Here is a 21,790-nt window from a genome sequence, read left to right as displayed (position 1 = left end):
TTTGATTCAAGAGAAACTAATTATAAATTAAGTCAATGAATTTATCATGAAAATAAAAATTCGCTGTTTTATATATATATATATATATATATCAGTAATTTTTATGTCGCGCTTGTCATTAGCTCTCGTAATCGCAGCGATCAAAGAAATCGCTTTGAAATTCCACGAAATCAAGAGGTGGATGCCATGATTGCACACGGTTTCCGCAGATGTGGATAGAAACGGGTGATTTCCGTACGTGGTTTTCCGCGAAACTTTTTCCTCGCGTCATCGTGGCAAAGGTACGATCACGCGCGATTTACGAAAAAGAAAAGTAAAAAGAGAGAAGAGAAAATCGCGATCGTAGGGGAAAAGTTGCGGTCGTCTATCGCTATTTCGTGTCTCGGAAGTAATGGGCGCGCTGGGATAATGGGCGAGCGTACAATAACGAAAGCGCGGCTAACAATGCAAAAGTGAGGCTTAATTAGATAAATCATTGTTTTGAAACGTGAGCCCGCAATCAGGGTCGCGACTAACGCCCGCAATTGATGCAGCGATACCGTCGCTGCACCCGCGCGACACGGCCGCGCACTGCTCGTAATTGCGTGCTATGAATAATTACTTCTACACTACCTGCCCAGGGGTAACCCCAACTGGGAGGCGGTACGCGATCGCGCGCACCACGGCTTTTTTTTACATAATATTATCAGCGGGGCCAGCTTTAGATAACCGAAGCGAGCAACCACTTAGAGCTTCAAAGATAAGGATAATAGCATCAATATCTATATTCTTATAAACAATGAAAATTGTCATTTATTTTTTTTTTTTTTGCATGGAAAAAGTGCGAAATAATCTCAATAATATTGACTTGCTTGACTTGACTGTCAACTTGTTCGCTTATCGCTAAAGTTATTAGTTTTAAAGTGTCTATAGATAAAAAAGTTCGTAGATGTTACACAGTATTTTTCAACTAGTCACATTCGGAGCTAAAATGGTTGATAATTTATTCCAGATGTGTGTTAAATACAAAATAATATAATCTGTGAATTTGAGAATTTATACCTAATCTAATTTTAGCTTTAATTATTAGATTAATTACGTTTCTTTTATTAAAAATATAAATAATTCCTGGATATAAGTAAAAAATAAAGTAAAATTATATATATACTTTTTTTTTTTCTTTTCTTTTTCTATAAATTCAAAAAAACTTTCAATAGAATTGAACTATTTTAATAATGCGATTATTTGCACGATGTGCGATGTGTAAAAGATTCTTCCGTTTCAGAGACGCGTAAAACTACATTTTTTTCTCAAGAAAGCATTAAAGAAATCAAGTCTTCTCGACCTCTCGCCCCAAACCAGTCTCGCAGAACGCGTCTAAAAACGAAAAGGATATCTTGACGAAAATTCGATGGTTCGGAACCTTCGTGACGCATCGTTTCTCGACCGTCAATTTTTGAACATGCATAAACAACCTGTCCGTTAAGTCTCAAAGTAACGACTAGTTACTCCACCGCAAAAGCCGGCTCCTCGTTCTCTTTCGGATGGAAGAACCTCGGTCCTCTTCGCGTTCTTTCCGCGACCCGCGTACAAATTAATGCAAACAACGCCGCGGCCTGCGTGTATATGAATTCGCCCTTACTTTTATTTGGTCCCGTCGCGCAGAGAATATTACAAGATTGCCATCCCGACTACGTGGCTTCGGACTCGCAGTTCCACGACATGCATCGCGTGCGCGTGTCATTTACAAACGGCGCTGCCGTGTAATGCGCGATGCGCCATGAAAACGCTTTTTCCGCTGCGATCAGACAGCCCCCGCACTCCCGAAGCGTCGAAAGAAACGCGACGTCCCACTGAATTGACAACGAACTGCTACCGAGCACGTTGTGACAAAATTGTTAACTCTAACTCTATCGATATCAATATATCGTCGCACAAAATTACTATCTCCTAACAGAGACAAAATTCTTTGCTTGAGAATAGAAGTAGAGTAAAATTGATTTCTAAAAGAATATTTATTTAAAAAAATAAATTTTAAATTATTTTATTATAATAGTATCGTAAATATGTCGTAAATGTCATTCTAAAATAATTTTTTGATGAAATGCTTTTACAGATATGCCTTTAAAGCAATCATCAGATAAAATTATATACTCTTAAAATTGTGTATTTTATTTCCATATTGTGTATTTTATATATTTATGTATTTTGTTATATAATATAAAGAGATAAAGGACATAATATTTTGTAATTATTCTATTAAAGTTAAAATGAATTTCGAGGTGCTTTCCTTAATTATTTTAAAATCATTAAAATATTATTATTAAAGCATTGTTAACTATAGTAGAATGTTTCAGAACACAGGGTGGCTGCTCAAATTTTGTAAAAAAATTCCCTGAAAATTCTCTGATTTTCCAGGTATTTTTGTTGAAAATTCCAAATAAAAAGAATACGTATAAATATCGAGATGAGATTTTGTTATTTTTTTGTGTCGTCCTACAATCACTTGTTAGAATATTTATTAAACAAATTACATATCGAAACGCCAGTATAACATGAATCTCACTTACGTCCAGTGTCTCGGGCGATCTAATTTATATAAATTATCTAATATAATATTCTAATAATTTTTACGCGTAAAACGTTTTGTAAAATTAATTGCAACACTCTCAAGTGCTTAAAACTGGGCAAGAATGCTAAAAAAATTGTCGAAGGATAAAAATGAGATGCAGCGTGGACCCTGGCGTTTCAGTTTGTCCCGGCTTATTCCTTTAATGGCCAGCGTTATTTGTTTAATCTACATATCAAGAAATATTTAATCAATTATAATTTCTAGAATTATTGAAAATAAAGCCAAAACTCAACTCTTAACTCAATTAATGAGTTTTCACGAAGTGAGATGCCAGCTTCACACACGCGGTTGACTGTTACAAGATGAAAAGCAAAATTACAAAAGAAAAAAAAAGAATTTTCGCAAAAATTCTCTAATCTCAATAAAATTAAAAGACTTCCTGAATTTTTCCACATACAAAAGAAATTCCTGAATATTCCTCTAAATATAATCCTAACTTTTCTATGTTTTTCCAGAAAGTTGACACCCTGAGAAAACTGCTATTATAAATCTTTACATTGATTTTAATAGAGATGAACTAATAAACATACTAGATATTAATATATAAAAAATATAATATTTTGCAAGAGATTGCATAGGTCGAACAATTTTTCATTTTACATTGTAAATAATAGCGTGTGATAATTTTCATGCCTAATTAAATACGAATAATAAATGAACGATCTCGCTAGAAAACGACCACATTTTTATATTATGCAAATGTAGAAGAAACAAAGTAAGTGTTAGACCATTATGTTATAAATATAAATTATAAATAATAAAACGCGACGAAAATAATTTGCATTTTTATTACAATGGTTCACGTATAGTTAATTAATTATCATCACTATTGCATTTATTATTTTAATAATTTACTTTTTTATTAATCACACGATTAAAGATAAGAAATTAATTTTAGTCAAAATTCTTTCATCGATTTAGAATAAAAATAATATATTATTTTCTAATTCTACATGCGATTGAAAGAAATATATCTCATATTTAGAAAGAATATCTCATGCTATTTTTTATATTGAATCGACATAAACTTTTAGATATTTTTTTGTGCAGTTTAATCATATTACAAGTACAAAAAAATATATATATATAGTAATTTACAATTACATATTACAATTATATATATCTTATACAATTCAAAATTCTTGATGTGCAATGTGAGAGACCTTCCTACTGTGTGTAATTAAATGCGTGAATAAACTGCCAATAGCAATACGAAATAGAACGATCATAATCTCAATCTCCAAAGATCTAACGTACCGCTTGACAAGCCAAAGTCAAAGACAAGCGTTATGTCACACGGAGCATTGAACTTTGCCACCACAAAGTCTTTCAAATTAACGACAATGATCGCCGACAGGTTTCGTCGTTCTTCTGCTATTATTGAGGCCAATATTGAATAGTCAGGGTATATTGAACTTCGCGCAAGTGGCAGAGTGATAAAAAGCAACGCGATTCTTTCAAAGTAACTAAGAAATATACGCAATTAATGCGTCTACTAATGACTGAACATTAAACATAGTCACAGATATTATTTTACTTCTTTCGAAACATGCAATCTTATGCAGTGTACACGTAATAAAAATTTTTATAAAAAATAGGGATATTAACCGAGTTTCTTCTCTTTTTCAGATATATTTTTCATAAGCGAGATCTTGCTTTATTAAATAAAATTATTCTAATTTCAATCATGTAAATTCCAATATTTACAATATTTAAGTTTACAGATATCGAAAATGCGTTTTCGTAAATGCCTTGCGCAATACTTGATCTACGTGGAACGTTATCTTTTCACTATCGAGAAAACAGTCGTTCTTACTCATGACTAGCGAAGCGAATAGAAAAGAGAGCTGAGATGGCGAATGAGACGCAGCCCCACAGTTTCTACCTACCTACCTACCTACCCGTGTTACGTTTGTCTAATTAGTCTGGAACGTACGTAGCAGAGCTGCAAAAGTACAGGCATACCAGGCTTGGTATCGCGACGGTATATGTGTACGTGTGCATGTGTGTGTGTGTGTGTGTGTGTGTGTGTGTGTGTCGAACCGATGATTATCCCCGGCTTCCAGCGGGCCGCGCGGCGCGCGTTACATTGTTATTATAATGAAACAAGGATAAATACAAGCCGCTGGTACGTGATCGGTGCAATTACCTTCTTATGATGATTTTCGTGGCCGAGGAGACGTGGAGCGCGCGGAGAAAAGAAAGGAAGAGAGAGAAAGAAAGAGAGAGGAACGAGGCTGGTCGCGCCAGTTCGCTCGGTCCGGAGAAATTATCAGAAATTATGAGCGAAGAAATTGGTAGTCTAGCCCGCGGTTGATTGACAGCCAGGTCTGCCAGGACAACGTTCTTCCTCTCCCTTTCCATCCCCCTTGCCACCCCGATATCAGCCGGGTTCTGTCCCGATCTACTCGGGCATCTCGACCCAACTCCTACCCTCGTTTTTTCAACCGCGTTCTTTCTCCCGATTTCCTCCCCCTCTTTCCATCGCTCCGTGCACCGCGAAAGACCGCGCGTCTTCTTCTTCCTTTATCCCTCCTCACATTGTTTTTTTTTTAAGACGGAGAGATTATCCTATGATTGGAAAGTATTATCAGACCTGAAGAAATGACTCTCGAAGTCGACAACGCATGTCGGAAGAAACAAAGGGGTCCCTGGAAATTGTCGTCAGTCGCGCACGATGGCGGGGACTGACTGTTACTACTTGCTTAACCGAGAACCGACCACATTCCCGGAAGGATGGCGCGGGAATAATTTAATAATTGTTAGACAAACGCTTTGAATGCGGGAAGATGGTAACAGGATCGTCGTCCTTGAGACAGAGAATTAAAGTGTAGCGCGTTGCTCTCGTGGAAAGGATTCGCGATTGCGAAAGTTTGATACGCCCGGAAAGAAGAACGTAACATGTGACGAACATTTTATTCGATCTGACATGCATTGTGTCGGTAAATGTCGATTTTTCAACTTTCCTATTTCAGGTATATAATTGTTTGATTTATAATAATAATAATAATTGTTATATAAAAATTATAATATTGTTTAAATTTAAAATAAATATATATATATTCGGTTTTCAAATTAAAATAAAATAGAGCTGCAATTCGAAGACTGTAGACGGTAAGAACTCGTTGTGAGACCGGATAAGATAAAGTTTTGCGATAATAAAATAATAGAGCACATGTAGGCGCATGTGTGATTCTTACAATGTCTAAGATTCATTAAAGAATGTTGCAATCTTGCTGAAATTTTTGATGTTCTTAACAAGATGTCGAGAATATTGTACGTTAAAGAATACGCTCGTATAATGATCGGAAGTATCCATCACAGTGCCGACACATGCTCAAGATGGCTGCGTCTGCAACCTGGCTGCAATAATTAAAGTATTTAGTGTGGCTTCCTTTCCAGCTGATGAAATCTCGCTGCCCTCACCACACGAGACCTTTTTCTTAGTAAAAGCAAACATATATTTTCATGTTCATGTTTTTCTTTTGAAATGTACGTGTTTCACATATTGAAAGTAAAACGAGAGCTAGAGTGACATTATTTTTTTACGTAAAATATTTCATGATAATAAAATAAAATGTGTAAATATAAATTAAAATAAGAATCGGAAAAATAAGCCTTTTTTTAAATTAGATATAATAAACTTAAATAAAATAAATGTACATACACGTATTAATTTAGTTACAATACTAGTGTTAAGAAAAAAAATGTCAGTATATATAATTTAATTCGTGTATCCAGAATCTTTGCTGGATTACAAGTATTATATAACATCTACCTCTTGCGTTCTTTAATAGGTCGTTAAAAAATCAAAATATTATTATCATTCTTTCTTTTGAAGAATGATAATATTTTGATTTTTCAACAACCTATTAAAGGACGCAAGAGGTAGACGTTATACTTGTAATTGTAATTTAAGTCTGCAATCAGTCGTCCCGCGTAAATCATGTTCTAAAGTTTAATAAAAGCCGTTGTGTTCCAACGAATTTACGATATCGCGATGAAAGTTGTGCAGTGCCGGGACAACACGAGACACGATACGTCAAACGTGTAATGCACGTTTCGCGTCCCTCTGATCGATACCAGCATTTTTCAAACTTCGCGACTCGCTATTTACAGTAAATTACTCCGGTATACCGATGATTATCGAAGAACATAATCGCAAGCGGATCCGATTCATAAATGTCAAGGATGGAATAATATTAAAAATATTTGCATTATAAATTACGCTTCTGGGTTTTTACTTTTTCGCTGATATCCAAAGTGTGCAACAACGCATATCAAAAGCGTGAAAAGCATCGACAGTTGAAATAGCATAAAGGAAAATCAATAATTTACGTTCCAATTTCTGCGCATTTATACTTATTATTAAACATTTGTTTAGATTAAATTCTTAATTTTCTTCAGAACGAAAATTCTAAAGAAAGTTTATATTTAATAGAGCTATAAAAATTATATAAGCTAAAATTGATTTTAATAATTTAAAAAAAATAAATTTTAATATCAAATGACAGATTGATACGCGATAAAAGAAATTACGCAGGTCTCAGAGAGTACGAGTCTATCATTGATCAGTTTGGATCATTTGTAATTTGAAAGTAATCTCGGCATTTTTGCGTGTTATATTAAAGTAACGTTATAATGTAAACTTTAATTTTAACCTTCAGAATATGTTATCAAACTATTGTTATGAAATACTTTATATTGCTATATTCAAAATGATGGTCTTCCCACCATATCAATTAATTCTTCTCCTTGAAATAATATCACAAAAGGCACACTACGATAGCTTAGAGACCATTGATCGAAAAGGCGAAGAGAAGAGGAATGGAAGCGGGGGCCGCGAAACTGACCTGAAAGAAGCGCTTCTACGGAATGATTGCGCGGAATGGGACCACGGAATTCGGCGTAATTCTTTAACAACCCAATTTCAGCATATAAAGGAGTCGGGACGCGCTATATAATGCCTCCTATGTTTCCTTCCAGGGAAGTCTGTCCGTCGTGGTCGGACTGTTTTGTATTTCGGGGAGGCCCAATAAAGCGCAGCGCCAACGACGGACGGTGTCCTGATGTATAAGAGAACACAGTGCGCCCACGGCGCTTATTAAGGCTTCGGATTTTCGTTCGACCCGTCGCTTCGTCTTGACAAGGAAATCGCTTTCAACGTGACGGCCACAAACGTACGTACGCGCAAAGCGAATGAAAATTTTGTCCGAAATTTACGCGTAGAAAGTGCGTTAATCTTTAAACGTAGAAATTTCCTCCTCGCGAAAACTAGAGATACCATTGAATTTTTGCCTATTAAAATAAATATTCATTCTACAAGACATTTGATTGATTGATGTGTAATTCTTGGATGTCGCTACGGCAAATTATTCAAGCAAATTTTCACGATGGTGAGCGTGTGATATTGTACTACAAATTTACTGATAAATATATATTAGAGTCTGTGTAGTAGAGTCTTAATTATATCATTATTTTTAGAATTGAATTGTAAATCGTCGTAAAAAGAGTAGTTGTAATTTATATTAAGCAAATGTTAGCTAATTAAATTTCACATTTTTTATAGCATTATTTGGGTTATTTTTATTTATGCACTATAAAGATTCAAAGTCTTACACTTTTTAGTAGTTGTATATTTTTATTATTTCGTGAAAAATTATATGTATTCATAGTTTTGTATGATTATAGATTGCATTTGCTTTCACGTATGCATTTATGTTAGATCAAATAAAAAATATTAATTGCTATCGAAAGTACTTTCTATGTAATTTATGATTACACACACAGATACAACAAACATACGTAGATTTGCATTCTACGTATATTTTTCTGTATTCTTCTGTTAAAAGCGATTTTTTTTTGTTAAGATATATTTAATAGAAAGCTACGTTATATGCTTAATTGACACCTGGCACTAATAGAGAAAATTCTACTTGTATTAATTTAAAAAAACTCATCTAATACACATTGTAATATTACATACGAAAATGTTGAAATGTTTTGTATAAATTTATGATTTATATCAATTTTAGATATACATAGCACATTGCTTGCGCACGTTTTTACATTTGTTTTATATAAAAAGATCAGATAAATACTGTAAAGATAATAATTTTATAAAATGTTTCTATTATCTTATTAAATTTTAAAGTGGAATTAAAATTCTATTTTTATGATATTAATTGGATATAAAAGCTTGTAAAAACATTGTATATGTAAATTAATAATATTAGAAGTAAATTTCGATATTCCAGAGTATTTCAATATGTTCAATTTAAAAATATTTATTAACTTTGTTGTGTAGAATATAGAGGGTAACTTCATCGCTGTGCGATTACGAAAGCATGTAACATATGTACACAGCCACTTTACGCGTCTATTGTCAGTTTCCCGTGTGTGGAATTGTGTTAAACGACCATGGAACCTCCATATATATATATGCATGCACGTAAGAAAAATCTGCCGAGAATAGCGTCGTTTTCGAGCCGAATGACCAAGACGGCGAAGTAAAGGAATTGCAGAGCGGAGGTGCGATAATGAATAAATTGACGGCAAGTATAATGAGTTATACCCGGGATGAAAGGATCTTTGCAAGCGCGGCAATATGAAGGCCATCTTGCGAAGCACGATACGCAATCCTCCCGCTCGTCCATTTAAATATTTAATTTAGCTTGCCGACATTGTGTTGAGAAAAAAAGGAGATGCACTAACGTAAAAATCACCAGAGCGCTTCGATCAGACACCCTTTACATCGACTTTAATTCATATTATGTTCAAAATATAAATAAAGTATATTATTACACGGGATGTCTAGCTGTTATCGCTTTATCGAACAGAAGATAGGAGGAAATACAAGATTTTATTATTTTTTCAATTTAACGCAATAATGAGACAGACACAAATAAGTCAAGATTTTGATAAATAATACCAACAGCATTAAATGCCCAGTTATTTGAAAATTAATAAACCAATTAGAAGTCGTGCATTAATAATTAAGAGTTGACGCGCATTTTTTATTAGTTACTATATACTATATTTATCCAGCTGGGTTTTCTCTCGACAGAGATGAAAGTTATTCAATGTATTTTAATGACATTGAAAATTTCAAGAGAAAGTGATATAAATACATGATTTAATATATTTAGTTGTTAAATTTCCATAAATTTGCATAAGGATTGCTTTTCACAATGTTAAAAATTTCTGGAACGCAATCTCCTTCAAAAGATTTCTTCGTGGCACCTATTAATTTCTATGATATCAATGGCAGTACCGCAATGTACCTCATTGATAGCGTTATCTCGAAGCGCATGCACATGAAGCACGCGATATTAGCTCTAAAGCGAACATGGGCAAAAGAATCATACTGGAATTTACGTCAGCTAAATTGCGCTCACTCTTATATAAAAAGACAATAAATTGAGGAGACAAATTGTGTGTGTGTGTGTGTGTGTGTGTGTGTGTGTATCATGTCATATTAAAAACTAAGAGACAAAAGGAAAGATCAAAAACTTATCAATATAAATAACTTTTAAAACGTATTCTTCCATCTTGAAATTTATAAAGTGATGTACATTTGCGTTGAATAAGCATTACAGTGATTCTTTGAATCACTGTATCTTTTTTCTTATAAAATAAGATTATTTTGCAAATAGTTTGCAAAAGAAAAGTTAAGGTTTACTTTTTTACATCAAAGAGTACAAAAATGTTTGGTTGTTATATCGGTAAATAAAAATTATAAATTGCTATAAATATAATAGAAAATTACAAATACACATAATAGTCTATTAATAGGCTTCATGAATTTAGAAGCTAAATTCAAACTGCATAGAAATCAATATAATTTTTTTAAATTTAATTATTTCCTATTGTAAGATCTTAATGTTTACATGTGAAAATAAGCACAAATAACTAGATTTTTAACTAGATATTTAACATCTTTTTTAGATATTATCTATCGCACAACAAAAATATAATTTGTTATCATTTTTTGTTACTAGTTTATGGTAGCAATTATATAATACCGAAGAAATTATTTGATATTAATGTATTTTCTTATTTTTTCGTAATTAACGATAAAATTAAACAATATATGATAGAATTATTAAAAAGTTACTGAAAAAATGTATTTTGCGCTAACATTAATCTCTTAAACATGTCCTATCGATTTCAGCGCGTATCTGACATGTATACTGGCACTTAATTACAGTATACTGACTGTGTAAACTCAAGTGTAAAGCAAACATTGTGCATTGTACAGATGGTACACGCTACCCTGATGACTTATCGATGAGAAGGGTTGTGAAAAAAAGATGCAGAAAATTTCTCGTGCAGAGCAGTAAATGTAAAATTTATATGACATAGTAACATCGAGGTTTTACATATTATTGCTCTGTTAAGCAATAAAATATTTTTATTTTAAAATTCTAAGAGATACGTAATTCTAACATCTTTCGCTTTTTATGTCTTAAAGCATATCTTTCCATAAAAGGATTTAATGGCATCTATAACGTTTTGCAGGAACATTTATGAAATTTTTTTATGATTTTTTATGTTATATCTAATTCCAGAGTTTTACTGATTATATTACGATTTTGAAAGATTTTTTTTACAATTCTGATGTAATCTATAGAATATATAAAAAAATTACAATATATAATATATGTATATCGTTAGATTTGATAATAATGACAATACAATTTAATAAAAAATAATTACAAAAGTTTGCTGTTTTCGCTAGAGCTGTCAATATGCATGCCATACATGTCATATAATTTATAATGTACATGTAAGTAATCTTTATTATATTTTTAACCCTCCGAGAATCCGACGGCTAGCAGGTTGCCGTCGGTTTCCAAGACGCGTCATACGCATATATAATGTATTTAAAATGTTTTTAAATAAAAAATAAAAAAACAGTATTATATTATAAAAGAAATAAATGCTATGCTCACACAAAGTCATGTCCCTTTTATTTAGTTGGTACGAATGCTTGAGATATTGTGAATTGCACCGCATTTTTGTCGCACATATGTGACATAACAAGAAAGTCTTCGATTCATTGTCTGGGAAAACTCACATGGAACTGTCCGTATCCACTCTTGCACGCGCTAATAATTATCATTAATTCACTAATTATTAACCGAGTTCTTTTAATAGCTGGAAAAGGCTTTAACGTTTAATAACTGATGTCACGGATATCATGCTGCCCTAGTTCTCAAAGAGATTCAGTCTTCGGAGTTACGTATATTGTGCGTTTGTTATTATAAGTGATGTAAGATCGATTTAAAAAGATTTGTATGCGCATTCACTTTAAAATAATTATTTTATATTTGTAAAAAACTGTCATATTATTTTCTATTTCATTTTTTTCTACTATGTTTAAAAGATCAAAAAGGAATGTAAAGACGTTTAGAAAATATTGTCAAAAATTGCAAAGATAATAACTATGAAATGTGTATCTGACAATTTCATCAAATTTTTTGAGATACTTTTTTACCTATTAAATACAGTAACTTGCTGTGCAAATCTATGAACAATTATTATTTCAAATACACAGAGAGTAGTTAAATATATGTTACAATATGCAAGATGACGGATAATTTTTCAAATGTAGGGCGAATATATAAGTAATTAGTGTGTGATACGATTAAAGCCACGTTCGAAACGAACTATTGCGTGATGTGCACCTATTCTTATCGCAATTAAACACTTAAAACACGCGCAAGCGCATAATCCATAAACACATGACATCTGTATGTTTCTTCATCGTTATGATCTTACGCCTGGCAATATAATAATTTATTTTATGATTAGAATATATTACAGAGAGAGTGTCTGTAAAGAATCTGAATTAATACGAGATGCTTCCATCCTGTATAACATTTTACTGAAAAAAGACATATTATTCATTTATATGTCAAATAATCTGTCGCTTATAGAATTGATCAGTACAGGCAGATGACATAACTTTTAGATAAAAATTTTTTCAAACTTAGAGAGATGAAAGATTGTTCTTCTTATTATGAGTATCATGAGGCTCGAGTCGAGTTCTTATTATGAGTATCTCGAGTCACTTCGCGGGTTACTTCGTAGGAATACAAAATTGCGCATGTAATCGCTCTGACTACCCGACGATTTTCAGAATATTAAAAGTGATTTGCAGCCTGAGAAAATAACAGTGACCGTCCGACAAGAACATATTTAAATTGCATCAGCGGCCGCTCATTCGAATCGTCTTTACCTCGGTAATGCCGTTATTTTCCATGATTTTTCGATGAATAAAACATGGCGACGACGACCGGGATCGAGACGCGCTCTTCTCGTCCTGACGTTTAGAATCAGGCAGCCGCCACCGCCGTCGAAAATTATTCCAATCCGTGGATGCCGGTAGCTGGGATGGGCCTCACGCTAGCCAGAAGGAACACGCTTATTCTCCCTCAATGTGGAGAGAAATGGTCGATAGATCGCCGAAGGATCGCCGCTCCTAGGCCCGATGGACGAGCAATTACTCTGAAATTACTCGCATCTACTCGCTTTTTTGGGTTTTGTTTCGGGGCGTAAATATCCCTACACGCGATCGCCATCATCGCCCAACGTCAAATTACCCGCCGATAATTAGGTTAGCCACTTATTCGAGGAAAGTCTCACAGGCTACGCCTGTCCGACCGCGTTCGCCATTTTACTCTTCACCGGAGCACCGAATAATGGAAAATAACGACAATTGTATCCGCGGCAGAGACGACTGTTATATAAAAATTGCATGAATCTCTATTACAGAAATAACCATTTTTTTCTCTTTAATTGCATCTGTTTATTTTTTGCACACTACGCAAATGAAAAAGAAAGACAGAAAATTAAATACGAGACATAGCGCTGAATAAAACAGATTTAACACTCTCTGTTTCATTGAGTCTTTCATACAATAAATATTCTGCATGTAATAAAGTTTATTAATTATATTAAACTTAAATTAATTTTTTAGCGTATAGAGATTTCACACTAGAAGAGTTAAATGTTTTGATATTTGCTGCGTCAATTATTAAAATTGAATGTTGTGTGGAAGAAAAGCTACGAAAATTATGTAACTGGCTATAGCTGTTTTTAACGTTATTTCTTGTACTCTGCCAATGATAAATAATGCATTTATGCAACAATTTCCGAGAATAGCGCGGCATCGTATTTACACAGCAAAAAATTCTTGTTTGCAAGTGATAAATAATGGCTGTACTTATTTTATAATTTACTTCTATTGAAATATGTTTCATGCTAAAATACGTATTTCAATTATTAAAATTTTGTAAGAAAAACAAAGCTAGCATAGTATAATCTAATTATATCTATCATTACGATTAATTAAGCTTATGATTATTAATATCAGACATATTTATATGTATGTACGCGCATGTGAAAACGAGTAATTCGTGTCTTCAATATTTATATTTTATAAATTGTATTAAAACAATTACTGGTGTTAGGCAAGTTCACGCTTTATGGTGCGAGATCCGTGCAGAACTGTCGTTGTACAACAAAACGTAACCTCTGCGTGACCAGACAGCCTCCGTCGTCAAGGAGTTCAACTACCTGTGCGATGACAAGTTGGCAACGGGAATTAACGTCAAAAGCCAACAGGTACCGTGTACTGATCAATTTCTCTCTACTGAATATGCATCAATCACACAACTTACACGAAATCTTTCAGAGATGTTTATTCTATCATTCGTTAATGTCAAAATTATTTCTTGAAGAATGCTCAAAGCCTGATGTCACTATTTCACTATTAAAAACGTAACGTGGAAAGTTAAGTTTTAAAATTAAACAATAACAAAACGTCAAACATTTTTTAAACAGTTTAATAATATTAATAAATTTAATAATTTCATATTAGTTGAAAAATCAATTCAAAGTGTTCTGAAAAAATTTACTGTTTATTGGTATTTTTATAATTTTACTATATTCTACTTTTTTTAATTTAAAAAATTTTGCTGCTATTATACGTATAAATTTGTTTGCAAATCAAAAATAGGTCATATAAAATCGTTAAGAAATTTATTGTGTTGTGTAGTTTCATATGTTTTTAAACCCATAATTACACGGTGTCTGATGATATTAACAATCGCTTGAAATGACTGCGAGATTTACATTACATAAAGTAAAAGAAAATGTTGATCACGTAAGCATGACGCCTCGAAATGCGTGGTCATCCGGCTTCTTTCATATATGAAACATTTCATAAGGAGGCCATAATTGTCTGAGAAATTTGCCTCACTGTACTTTTCATTGCGATTTCACTATCGCGAATATCGGTAAACAACAATCGCGAATTTCTTTTTGCATTGTTAACATAATAACGAGAAAAATATATAGGTTGGCATAATTTTGAAATTCCTTCGTTTTTTATTAATCCTTTTAATTTTTATTGAAAACTAGAAGAATTTGTACGGATCACTTCCACAACATCCTGTAATTTACGAAGGCATACTATAATCACGCACGTACCACGAGATAATTAGTTATTAAGTGTCGGTTCATAAAAAAAGCATCATGTGAAAAATTTTAACGTAGCCTTCTGATGAAGATATGGCTGCGTTAAAATCGTTTATTTCCGCTTTTGCAGCTAGAAGTGAAGAGCCATCTAGCAAAATACATATCCTTATTGTAACCGAGAAAAACAGTATGTATTACTAACAATAAATTTTTATTATAAAAAAATTTTTAATTATTTCATGTATTCTTTGAATAATTTTTTTAATTATTTTAAATTTACCAAAAATTAATCCAAGTGTACACTATTATAAATAATGCAATAAAAACACGCAAAAAGAAAAAAATTTAACTCTATCGATTATCAAAACTTTGGTTCTGTGATAATTATACGCAATTTTGTTTCGCTTAATAATCTATTATGTGTCATGAAAAATAAATGTTGTACGAGCAATAAAAAGAGAAATATAACAATTTAAAAATTATATTAGAAAAATAACGCAGTATTCCGAAACAATAGCACGGAGATATACGCGCGCGGGATGGAAAGTTAATGTAATTTATCCTATTACTACATTTTGTCGGCAAGTCGTTACTTTATCTCATAAACCGGCATTAAGAGATGGCCAATTATAGTCCGCCATGTTGAAATGACAATTACTTGTAATAATACTAAGCGCGTATAAAGTTGATCGTGAAAAGAAGACTTTCAAAGCCAGTAGAGAAAATTACATGTGTATATAATTAACAATTTTTTATAACACAAATCACTATTTTCTGTGCCGCAGATATCAGTATATTCGTATTTTTTTTAATCGAAAAAGTCTACAATTAATTTCTACATTTATGTTTGATAGTGTGCAAATTAAAAATTTCTCAATAAAGAAAACGTACGGCTCAAAATACTATTTATGTTGTACTATTGATATTTAAATTTGTTTTATAGAACATTTATGGAGTAGAAAGATCAAGCTATTTCCAATTGTTTAGATTAGAAGATATTCTATTATAACAAAATTTTCAGGAAATTAATTATTATAAGCTACAGGTTACCTATAAATAATTATTGTTAAGAAATGTAACTAAATTTTCTTTTGCATATATATCTCGCACATTTTGCCATGAGAGTGAAGCGGCAGCTATATAGTATGTCAACACTTATTTTTCCGACGATTCGTTATCGTTATCAACGAACCTATACGCGACCGATATCACCGTGTGTGTGTGTGTGTGTGTGTGTGTGTGTGTGGACGCGTTTTTCATGTTTCTCCGATTACCGAACGAGAACATATATATATATATATATATATATATATATATGTATATACGTATGTATATATGTATCTGGCGACCGCAATTTACGAGTTGGAAGGTTGCGCGCGAGAACGGATTAGCATCTGGGAAACTTTGTGTCGCGACGTACGCTCTTTTTTTTTTATTTAGCTTCACCGCCAATGCATAAAAAAGGTTCATTTTTTTTCATATCGCGAATCAAGATAGCTGGTGTCTAAAGCGCAAAGCTCCACAAACCCGCACTCGCCTACTTTACACTCGGCAATTTAAGTACACGTGCGCGATGTATGTATGTATATATATACGTGTATAGTTGGCGGCGGTATATTCCGCGTGTGCTTAAATCGTGATAATATCCGCGGTGTATATGTCACAAGTGTATAAAGTTAACAATGCTTAATAATGCACGGCCGGTCGGGCCGATCCGCGGTATCGATAACTGTCAGCCCGTTTAATAGCACTTTCGAATATCGATAACGGGGGTGGAAAACGTAACAACTGCATATTCCCACGTATGTATGTGTCGCGCGATGTTGAAAAATTTTTATCGGTCGCACGATACAAGTATCACGCGCACGAAATATCGGCATTCGTTCGTCGCAACGCCGGACGCGCAACACGTTTTTATTATGCTAAACCGCGTGCCGCGGACTTTATTACCGGCTTTTCTCGTTCCCTCCTGTTAAAACGACAGTGTCGTAACAGTAAATCCGCCAGCCTGTTAATCACGCGTCCACGGCTATCGATTCGGTGCTGTAACGACCCATCGACTGAATAACGCGTCGACGATAATCCATCGCAGGCGCAATAAATACCGGCAATTACGGGGACTCGCGGTGAAATTACAATATTTTCTTTCCTCGCGTGTTAGTATCTCGGTCCTTTATCTCTGTGTTGAAATAACAATTCGCGAGACGATATCGGTGTAAAAATACTTCGTTCGCGCTTTACGCGTCAATGAGGGGATCATCTTCCAAAAGTTTTCATAAACGCGACAAATAGTATTTGCCAAATTGGCGTCCAACATTATACCTAATATATATATATATATATATATATATATAACGCAAATGAAATCAATAGTATAAAATATTCAGTTGCTAGTTACAACGCTTTGTTAATTTATTTGTACTTGACATCTTTCTAAAAATACAATAATCGATTTCGATTAAATTGTATACAGAGAAGATTCAATAGATCTCGTATATTATTCGAAATGGATTCAATAATGAGAGTAGTCTGAAGATACTTAAAAAAAAAAAAAAAAAAAAATGCTCTAAAAATCCGAAAAGATCGATTCTAATATCAATCAATATCAAGCTTCGAGAATAATTGTGAAAAACTGATGCTATCCTAACATCACAGAAGCCATCTCGAGCAACACCCCTTCGATGTTCTCCGTTCCGAAGGATGGTTAACGCGAATCGTTGGTAGCGGCGATCCAAGGCGACCCTGGCGACCCCCGACAGGCTGCGAAAGTGCGGGTTCGATGGAAAAAACTTAAGAAAAAAAAAAGAAAAAAGAGAAAAAATCGAGAAAACACGAACGCGAGCGCACACACGCGACCAAGATGGCGTCGCGCGGCCGTTCCGCGATATATGTATATATACGATATGTAGAGACAGGATACGGGGGAGACGCGAGAGCGCGCGGAGGCAGGAATGGAAGCCGCAAAAGGAGAATGGGGATAATTGCGCGCGAGGCAATGCACGAGGCTCCTCCCCTTATTCAGGCCTAAAGCCTGCAACTGCAAGTGCCAAGCTGCTCACTTTGCGGTGCGCACACATGACACGTTCGACCGCTCGCGACGCGCATCCCGCAGCGCTGATGCCGCGCGCTCCGCCTTTGCGCTTACCGCTTACTCTCTTGTGTGAATACGTTTATTATGTGTATATGTATATACGGATGTTCGTATGTGCAAATATATACTTGTGTGTGTGTGTGTGTGTGTGTATTTGTACTCAACGATGGCCAGGACTCTCTCCCTGGAAATCTGACTCATTCGACGACGCTCGTTGCGTACGTCTATCGATCCGCTTTTTTTCTCTTTTTCTATATTCGACGGACTTTGGTATTTCGAGGGAAAAATTGTGAGACAAAAGAAATAAATAATCTTGTGACCTCTTTCGCCCTCTTTAATTTTGTACTGTCCTCCGCGCAAATGATGTTTGATGTATAACGGATGACGTTGTGCAAAAATGGATTGATCGGTGAATTGATCACAATTGAGAAATAGACTCACATAACGAACGTGACAATATGAAATTTTATGTCTGCTGTTTATTAAAAGCTTGTTTCATATTATAATAAATGCGTTTAATAAATTTTTAGAGAAATCACATGACCATAATTAATATTAAATTCGTGCGAATAAATATTGACGATATTAATAATATTAACATTTTTCTAAAGCTACATAAACATATAAAGAAAATCTCAAGATCTATGTAATAGGAAAATAATCTATGTAAAAATAATATCTGTAACGAGTGAATCTTAAATATAAAGAAATCATTTATATAATAATAACAAAGAGTTAAAGGTATTTGAAAAATATAACATTTAATAATCGAACATAATAATCAAAATACTTTAAAATGCCATTCATGCACTATTTTAGATAAAAAATAACTTACAATCTCTATTTGTGTAAAGAATGTTTCAAGTATAAAGCATGCTTTACTAAATTTACTATTTTTATTTAATTTTTTCCAATAATATTAAAATATAATTTTATTTGAAAGTGGGAAGAGAATTTTATCTCTAAGGCAATAAATAAAGAATATTGTTATAAAAAATGTACACTGTTGCTTGCAAAAACAGTTTTTTTTCTATAATTGTTTTCATAATTGAAGTATATTCTTTAACGAGATAAGAGTCTTCAAGACTAAAGTCGTGAAATTCTAGGAATAAGAATCGGAGGCGTACCGGGATATAAATTTAGCGCATTCTTCTCCATTACGAGAAGTATATACATGCATTTTTTATCTTCATAAGAAAAATATCAACTATAGAAATTAATTATAATAAAGAAATTATACCGTCGGAGCTCATATTTTAAAATATAATTTATTGAGTTATTATAGCGACTCACGATTGTAATAGCTATGTAAAATTTTATGCAAGAAATAGCATATAAGCGAAATGGCAAAATGTTCAAATTTATATAAATATTATGTGTATGAAATATACAATATTAATGATATTAAACATATATGTATATGGAATAAACAAGAAATATTATATAGTTGTGTAAATGTTACACATTATGATAACATGTTGATAAATTAGATTTTAAAGTCATCACAGTTACAGGATATTATTTATTTAAATCATTTTTAAACAAAACGATTGTTATACGATATCTTTTGTTCCAATTTCATATAAATAGTTTGTATTATTTGATAGTGTTATATATATGCTCTTTCACAGCACACATAAATATTAAATTAAATAAAAAGGATATTACCATAAAAGTTCTCCTTACAAAATTGATGTATTATATAATGTATTATCTTATTTTTATTACATCAATGGTAGTAGTCAGTTGCAGTAACTGATATTTAAAATTACACTGCCAAAATGTAGTATCTGTATTAAAAATTGGAGTAGAACTGCAAGATATAGTACACAAAATCGTTTAGTTTGTCTAGTTTGGTTTATATAATATTAATTTTTAACAAAAACTTACGATTTATGCAGTTATTTAAACCTTTTGTTTCTTCATTTCATCATCATCACTCCATTTCACCATGATGTCTTATGCAGTTATTTAAACCTTTTGTTTCTTCATTTCATCATCATCACTCCATTTCACCATGATGTCTTATGCAGTTATTTAAACCTTTTGTTTCTTCATTTCATCATCATCACTCCATTTCACCATGATGTCTTATTTTTTCAGATTCTTGCTGCAATTACTATAAAAAAGGACAAAATATAATTAAAATATTGCATTTTCTGTTTATTATGTTTTTTCTTTTATTTCTTTTTATTTAAATAATCAATTATATTTTTTCAGTTTAATATGATTATTGTGAATGTATTATTATAACATATACAATTTAATATTTATAATCTATTACATAGCTATTACAAGCATGAAAAGATTAATTAAATAATTAATCTGTGCATGCTTGTAAATAATAACTAAATAATAATAATCGATTAAATAATAATTGCAAAATAAACAAAAATAAAATTGTAAATACAAATTGGAAGAAGCGTTAAAAATCTGGTATTTTATTCTGATGATAAAATTTGAGTATATATTAGTGATAAGGTATTTAGCTTACTATTTATCTTTAATTTTTATATTATATCACTTGTTTGTAACTGTGTGTGTGTGTGAAAGCTTTAGTTTACAATAGTTTACATTTCAAACTTTTCTATTTTATTTTTCTATTATATTTTATGTTTGCGATGATAACATTCTTTTAAATTTTATTATTATTTATTACATTTTATATATATAAATTGTTTTCTAATTGTGTGTGTGTATAGGTGAGAGAGGGAGCACATTAAGTATATATGCAACAAAAAAAAATATATATATATCATAAATAAAATAAATAAAATTTATCAATATACATATATATATATATATTGATAAATTTTTTAATGGTAACTTACCAATAATTTGGTAGAAATTTGGTTTAATTGTAGGTCATTGCACCTGTAAAACATAATAAAATAAATTAATATAAAGAAATTGATATCGAGAATACTATAAATTGATGTGAATATTACATACTTTATATATTGGATGAATAGCGATAATGGCGGTCCATGGTATTCACTGCACTGAAGGTTAATCGAACTAAATTATACTAATTTCAACGTTAATCGACAAGCGACGACGACAAATAATACGAAACACGACACTCCCGCAATTGATACACTCGCGACTTCCGATACTTCATCATATATACGCGAAATACGTACGATCGCGATGGATAAAATACCCGGAAGAAAAAGGACCGACGCGACGAGAGTAAACGGGCGCGAACGTTAGAGAAATTGGCGATTTGAAAAATTACGTCACGGCTACGTCACTTTTTCAGCATCACGTGATATGTGCGTGATTACTTGAGGGTGGCGCATTGTATGTACGCCATGTATGTACGTACATACATACATATTTTGTACCATCTCGTACCGTTGCACTTAGGAATAATCCAACTAGATTTTTCAGTAATTTTAATATCAATACGAACCGATAAAACCGATGTAATGTACATACATACAAGCAACATGACGATTCCGCGTAATTTATTCGTCGCTCCCGGTATATGGTCGCAAATACAGGAGACGCGATGTCGATCGACGAAATGTGCGGCAAACACAGATCGACGAAAGAAAAAGCACTGCACGTCGACATATTCGCGGCAATGGCCACTCGGA

General features: G+C 32.8%; 1 protein-coding gene across 1 annotated transcript in view; it reads right to left on the bottom strand.

Annotated features, from left to right (window-relative positions):
* Ss (aryl hydrocarbon receptor spineless) overlaps positions 1–21,534 on the bottom strand; it is a 200,380-nt gene extending 178,846 nt beyond the window's left edge. Inside the window, exons 1-3 of the mRNA XM_072906722.1 lie at positions 21,141–21,534; positions 21,020–21,062; positions 20,079–20,307 (exon numbers count right to left, since the gene is read on the bottom strand). The gene's annotated coding sequence lies outside the window, so the exon portion shown is untranslated. The remainder of the gene's footprint in view (positions 1–20,078; positions 20,308–21,019; positions 21,063–21,140) is intronic.
* Between the last annotated feature and the right edge of the window lie 256 nt (positions 21,535–21,790).

The sequence above is a fragment of the Anoplolepis gracilipes genome, chromosome 14, assembly GCF_047496725.1.
Source record: "Anoplolepis gracilipes chromosome 14, ASM4749672v1, whole genome shotgun sequence".
NCBI classification, from domain to species: domain Eukaryota; kingdom Metazoa; phylum Arthropoda; class Insecta; order Hymenoptera; family Formicidae; genus Anoplolepis; species Anoplolepis gracilipes.
Note: the sequence above shows the minus strand (reverse complement) of the source record. Positions and strands in the feature narration are given on the sequence as shown.